At 42.8% G+C, this 7,038-nt stretch overlaps 1 long non-coding RNA gene across 2 annotated transcripts; it reads left to right on the top strand.

Moving 5' to 3' along the window:
* The first annotated feature begins 203 nt into the window (after positions 1 to 203).
* LOC308584485 lies at positions 204 to 4,695 on the top strand. Of its 2 annotated transcripts, none has more exons than XR_014006823.1 (3): positions 204 to 325; positions 962 to 1,086; positions 3,051 to 3,444. It is a non-coding gene; the product is annotated as an uncharacterized lncRNA (long non-coding RNA). The 2 variants fall into 2 exon arrangements; XR_014006822.1 differs by lacking the exon at positions 204 to 325 and adding an exon at positions 4,585 to 4,695 and having other exon boundaries at positions 906 to 1,086; positions 3,051 to 3,157.
* The last annotated feature ends 2,343 nt before the right edge of the window (positions 4,696 to 7,038 follow it).

Raw genomic sequence — 7,038 nt, 5'->3', positions numbered from 1 at the left:
GAATGCAAAGAGAATTTTAGGATGAATATTAATCTTTCATGTGAATGATAGGGAGACTACTGTTAAGAGCTTCCTTGAGGTTTGCATAATAAGTGTATGCTACTTGTGGGGAAATGCAGGTGTGTGTCTGAGGGGACCTGATATTATTTTCAGCCCATTTTAAGATTACTGTATTCATTTGGGAGAACCTTTTAAGAGAATGCAGTTACTTCCAAGTGGTCTGGGAGTATTCTTTACAGCTCTTCTAGCCTGCTTGTTTCAGCTGTATGCAACACCTTTTGACTGGAAGAAGAAAGACTACAATTGCCCAGAATATTCCTAGCTGGTGAGTTGCTCCTTGGTGCCATGCTGTAAGGAACATTAGCTTTAAAATTATAATGCCATATGGGGTTTGTCGTTTTGGAATACACCATCAACTTGCAACTTGATCACCTGCAGTTTTTTCAGCATGAAAAAAGGACAGGCTCTAAAGCCTATAAGAGGAGGAAGGATTAAATATAAAACTGGCAAAGAGCCACAGTGAAGGATTGTAATGTTGGTGTTTGCAGTACTCTAGAAAGCCAAGCTGAGGGTGGTTCACTGTGACCAGTGTGTAATGACTGTGGGGGAAATTACCACAATGGGAGGGAAACCAGCTGCAGTTGCTGAAACCATAGTAAAGGAAGCCAGTTTAAATGAAGGCTAGCCATTTACTATGCCTTGAAAAAGCAGAGTATTTTCTCAGGGCGGTAATTGACAGCAGTATTTCACAAGGCCTTGGATAAACTACAGAACAATATAATACTGACATCTACAGCAGCTACGGATTCCACCAATATGCATTTACCTCTCAAATTGCTGTTGGTTTTATGATGTTTAGATGTTATGTTTTGAAATTGCTTAGTGTAGTCATGTAGTCATTGATTTTGTTAATGAATAAAAACTATAAACACTGTGTCTTTTTTCTTTCTTTCCATTAAAGAGGACATAACCTGAGACCAGTTCAGTGTTGATATGCTTAGCCCACCGGTGATGGGAAAATAACCCTTCTCCAAATTTTGATTCCTTGCAGCATATTGGTCATGTCAGTCCAAACTCCTTTTTCGTGTGAGTTATTTTGAAACATTTTTGCTCACAACTAAGTAAGAAACAAATCACAGAGCGCTAACTACGTTCCAGATGGTTCTGCTCTTGTTACATCCAAAAGAAAAATTAACGGGAGGGGGAAGCTAATATTTTAAAACAAGGTTGACTATGCTTGATTGAGCTTTCCCCTGAAGCACATCATGTCCTCTTTCTGAGAGCAGTCTTGCAAGTTGCAAAGATGCAGACCTAGATTTCTTAAGTAATCACTGGATGAGTTATTGGATTCAGATGTATTTGAGATGCACTGGGATGCATCCAGCTAAGTTCTCAGTCAATCCCATTGAAATTCATTTACCTAAGTTAGTTGTGTCTATTAATTTTAATGGGTCTACTTTGAGGTGTTACTAGCAATGGGTAAAACCCAGTGTTCCCCCGTTTTCTCTTGCTCTCTAAAACATATACTCAGTTTGGTTTTAACAGAATTCAGTAAAACAATTACAAGTTTCCAACTTCTGCAGTGTGTTGAGATCTTAAAGTGGCTTGCAAAGTTTAGCCAAATTGAAACACCGACTTTTTACCTAATTCTTTCCTGGAAAGCATTAAGCTTGGCAAAACTGTTATTGCTCAAACTGCATTTAACGACAATGAGCTGCATAGAGGCAGACGTCTGTGACTCTCAAGGAAGTTAACTGAATTTTAGAGTGAACTTATAACTCAAAAGTTTAAAAATAAGCTCTACAAGGCTTCCTCTTCCTATTCACCCTCCCTGAAAGAATATAGATACATAGAGCAGTGTTTCCCAACCTTTTTTGGGCAAAGGCACAGTTGTTTGATGAAAAAAATCTCGAGGCACACCACCATTACAGCCCCGTGACGTCAGCGCGCAGCGTCATGCCGGGAGGGACGCACGAAAGTGTAAGTTTCAATTTTTTCCCCTCCCCCTTGCCGGGGAACCTCCAAGCTTTGGGGGTGGGGGGGGGAGGCAGCAAAGCGAGGCAGGAAGGAGAGCGCGGCTTGGCTGGGTGAGCTTTGGCAGGGGCAGGGAATGAGAGCCGCGAGGCGGGCGCTGCGGACAGAGGCGCTGCCCGCCGAGCTCGCAGGCAGCCAGGCAGGCAGACGGCGAGAGCCCCGCGCTGGGCGGCCTCTCCTCACCGCCGCCGCCCCGCCTCTCGCCGCCCGACTCGCCCGCCTCCCTCCAGGCAACATCTCGCGGCACACCAGGCAACATCTAGTGTGCCGCGGAACAGTGGTTGGGAAACACTGACATAGAGCACTGTCAAAGTATCTCTGTTCCAACCATTAGTTTGCATTCTGTTGCTGCTGTCCAGAAAGAAGGAAGGCTTTGCTAAGGAACGGCATTGTTGAGGATGCAAATAGGCCCACTATTGCAGATGTGTCTGTCTTTTGCTCGATCACTAGTCATAGCCAGCTGCAACAGGTCAAGCATTTACCCTGCAATACTTGCTATATGTGTGTTCTCTGAACTAAATCCCACTGAGTTCAGTGAGACTCATCTTTGGGTAATGGGTGTTTAGTTGTATCCCTCTGCTTGCCATTTTGACCTCCTGCTTTCTAATACCTTTACATCATTAATTACAGGTTTTATTGTATTTAAATAACATTTTGTCTAGAAACATGGATGACTGCAAGTTGGCAATTCCTGACCATGACAGGGAGTTCAGAACAATCCTTGACTTAAAAGCTTTCAAAACTCATCATGTCTGATCGGCTGCATACATGTTGAAATAATTGTCACCAGTATTACAATACTCAAAATATTAATCTGGACGGTGAATTGAGTTCTTGTCTCATAAACCTACATCCATTGCAATCTCATCTTTGCTTTGTTCTGCCAGCCAAGTGCCAAGAGCAATAATGACTGGCTGCCAGTTGGCCATTAGCCTTTTCACTAGTCCTGAAAAGTCATACTGAGGAAATCCATAAAGTTTTCATATGTGTTGAAAAATGTATATATTTCCATGTAGGGTATGACTAATGGCAATGCAAGCAGACAGCTTGTTCATGTTTAAAGCTGTATAATGGAGCCACATCCTTAAAACACCCAGTTTTGGCATCAAAAGCAGTGTGAGAGGTGAGCGAGGTTGTCTTTCTTGGATCTATTTTCTAGTTTGGTTCCTCAACCTGTTGCATAACATAGTTGCCTGAAACTGCCACCCTAGGAAATACTTAACAATATGCCACATTTACACAAGTCATTTATTTTTGTAGAATGGTAGCCCAAAGCACTGCTGAGAGAAATACCTTACATTATATTGAGACATGAGTACTGTATAAGCAAACTCTCCAAAGCATGCTTGGGCTGCGATGCATTTTGTATCAGCATAATATAAATTTTAGAGATGCACTATTTCCACAGAGATAAAGGTAAAGGTAGCCCTGCCCGTACGGGCCAGTCTTGTCAGACTCTAGGGTTGTGCGCTCATCTCACTCTAGAGGCCGGGAGCCGGCGCTGTCCGGAGACACTTCCGGGTCACGTGGCCAGTGTGACATCGCTGCTTTGGCGAGCCTGCACCAGCGCAGCACACGGAATGCCGTTTACCTTCCCGCTATAAAGCAGTACCTATTTATCTACTTGCACTTAAGGGTGCTTTTGAACTGCTAGGTGGGCAGGAGCTGGGACCGAAAGATGGGAGCTCACCCCGCCGCGGGGATTCGAACCACCGACCATACGATCAGCAAGTCCTAGGCACTGTGGTTTTACCCACAGCGCCACCCGCATCCCCTCCACAGAGATACCTAGGCATAAATTAACTAGTGTAAACTTCCAAGACATACCTGGCTGCATGTCTTCCCTGTGCCCTACACCCTTTCCCAGACTTTGCCCAAGCTACAGCTCAGCAGGATTGCAGCCCTGATTTCTTGGAATAGGACTCCCTCCAGTAACGCCCATATTCTACATATTCTCATTAGATGTCATCAGTTATTCTTCTTGCCAATTCAGCGAAGTAAGTTATAACGAAACTTTGAGAACATTCTTCTGGTGCAAACTCCTGCTCCTTCGGCACATTTGTATTTTATATAGATGATATGGCTCTTAGCTTTAATTTGGATTGAATTGCTGCTTAAAAACCAGCTACTTTTTCATACTTCTGGAAATGCTGAGTGAATCTTCTGTATTCCATGCTAAGTATGCTAGCATTCAAAATATTAATAGTTCCTGCCATGATACAAAAAACTATTTTGGTGGAGGAAGTATGGAGAGTGCAACATTTAATATCTCCTATAGGTCAAATAATGCTGACCTCTCCCTTTTTTAGCATTTCTTTATTCATTTTTTCAATTACAACCACCAACCAAAGAAAACACATACAGTACAACCAAGGCTTTTTTCAGCCAGAACTCACTGGAACTCAGTTCCGGCACCTCTCAGGTGGGTGATATTGAGAAAGGAGGCATTCATGGTGAGTTCTGTCACCTCTTTTTCAAGAAAAATAGCACTGAATGTTGGGAATTCCATTCTGCCCTTTGTTACATGTCACGTGCCTGTTTACATTCCAGCACAGATTGCTGGCGTTAGCGGAACTTCCGCTCTGTATTGCATTTGCTTTTCAGTCTCTCTGAGAAGACGGCAAGGAGAGATGCCATGTTTTCTTTGTCCTGATTTAGGTATAATAAATGCATAGTTTAGTATGTGTCTACAGCCTCAAGCCTCTTCTGTAGCGCAGCTTACACTGCTGAGTAAAGTGTGCTCAAGTCTGCAAGCTTGAGTCACTGATGCACGTCAGAGCAGAGGTCTATGGATCTCCTCAGCGGCAAGGCTGAAGGGAGACCAGCTGGGGCCGAGCCAGCTGGCCTTTTGACCCCCCGATTCTGACACTGAGTACAACCCAGTGCATAATCACACAGTCCCAAGCATGCTATGCCTTATTAACTCAATAAGCCTTTCCTTGCTTGTCTGGTGGTGCCAACAGTCTGTCTTCCTTTGCTTTTAAAGGTAATGAAACAATACTACTGTTCTCTGAAGTCAAGGTCAACCCCATATGCTTCTTTCAAGTTGACCTGCAAATTAATTGTTTTGCGGCAATCATAAAGGTTAACCCAGGGATCACCAACCTTCTTGGCTAATGGTCATGTTTTGAATTTTGATAGTCCTGGGGGCACACATAACACAAGATGGCTGCTGCAGAGTGCGGCATAACACAAAATGGCTGCCATGGGAAGCAGGACAGAACCCAAAATGAGAGAGACTACCACCCCAAGTGACCGTTTGCTTACAGTTTGGAAATCAGCTGTGTCCAGCTGGTCCTCATTATGAAGGTCTCTTTCACATACACTCTATGACTAATCCTATTGGTGTCTATGACCATCATGGAGCATTCCTCAGTAACGTACCAGGAACCACACCACACTCATTTTACATGAATCACTTAAAAGTTACCTCCACACTTTACCCCATAACATCCTAGGAGGGCTAGAGACTTACTTTTTCTAAATGAGAGTTCAGTCTTCATGGGTGCATGGTGCCTGCAGGTGTTGGGTTTGCGTTAACTTATCTTTCTGTGGTAACTTCTTATTATCACTTTCAAATATCAATAGTGATGCTAGCTGAGGAGTTGAATGAACTGACTGTCCCACAATGACCCAGTTCAACTTCATGGTCTTCCAAAAGGGCAGATGAAATTAAGTGTCAATACAGTGATGCACCCTGAGGACTTTAATGGGTGTCTGTAGAAAGGGGGACAGGGCAGAAACAATTCAATGTTGAGTTTTAATTGTTGTAATTCACCCTATTACATTAGGGAAAGGGCATGTAATAAATGGTAATATAATAATAATAAAATAAAATAAAAATAAAATATATTTCAGAATTGATCATAGGTTATTTGATTATAGGTAAAAATCAGATTAGGCATATGTGCCTGTCCTGGAAATTTGATGTCCCTCTTGCTTCCTTCCCACAATAATAATTAGTAGCCATCTTAAGGGCAGCTTTTTAAAAAAGAGGAACAGGATAGAAATTGCTTTAGGCAATCTGCCTTAGGTTATGAGAAAGCATACAGAGCAAAAGTTTAAACAGCATTCTTTGTAAATAATTCATAAGCAAAGACAAGCTTAAAACGAATTCCTATTGAAGAGGAAATTTAATGGTCACTTTAATTCATGTTTATAACACATCATTTTCCTGCCAGCTCATTGTAGATAGTCCTTGATGCATGGAGGTCTGCTTATAAAAAATGTGTATATATATGTATTTAAAAATATGGAAGAACAATGATGCTGTAACACTGAGAAAGCAAGGAGCTAACCTTCCTTGCCTTTGATCGCAGATTTCCCTGGCTATTCCTCCCTCCCATCTACTTTCATAGGGTTTTATCCAATGCTGGATTTTCCTTAATGTGAAGCACTTCTGCTTGTACGAGAGAGAGCACCCAATGTCCACTGATCCCTCTTAATTACTGCAGCCTCTGTCTCACCTAAAAGGTGGTTCCTGCGGGTTGGGGGACCCTCTGGATAAGAAGGCATAGAGGACTTGCAGTAGGTAGACAGGACCGAGGACAATTTGTGCCTAGGATGTCCCTATTTTCATTGGAGAAATGTTGGAGGATATGTGCCTGCACATTTCACTAGTGCACAGCCACAGTTGTATAAATCCTTGATTTCCAACTCTCAAAGATGTAGGGCAGGAAGTAAGGATAGGGATTTGGAAGATCTCTGGGACTGCAAGTGAATGCATGAGTGCATGTGTGGCATCCTGGGTGTGACATCATGTGACATCATGCTGGGTCATAAGGAAAGGGTTAAATGAGTGTGAAGTGATTGGCAAGTGGGACCCCAAGGGGAGGAGTTAGAGTTAGAATTAGTGTTGTTAAGGAGTCAGTCGGGTGTTAGAGGAGAGGGAGGATAAATAAGTCTGTGGGTTAGGATAGTTTGATGTGAGAGAGTGAGAGAATCTGTTAAGAGGAGTCAGATAGACAGTTGGGATAATCAGTTAGAAGTTATTAGGAAGGTATT

The sequence above is a fragment of the Podarcis bocagei genome (assembly GCF_964188305.1).
Source record: "Podarcis bocagei genome assembly, chromosome: 3".
NCBI classification, from domain to species: Eukaryota; Metazoa; Chordata; class Lepidosauria; order Squamata; family Lacertidae; genus Podarcis; species Podarcis bocagei.
This window is presented reverse-complemented; position numbering and strand designations above follow the sequence as displayed.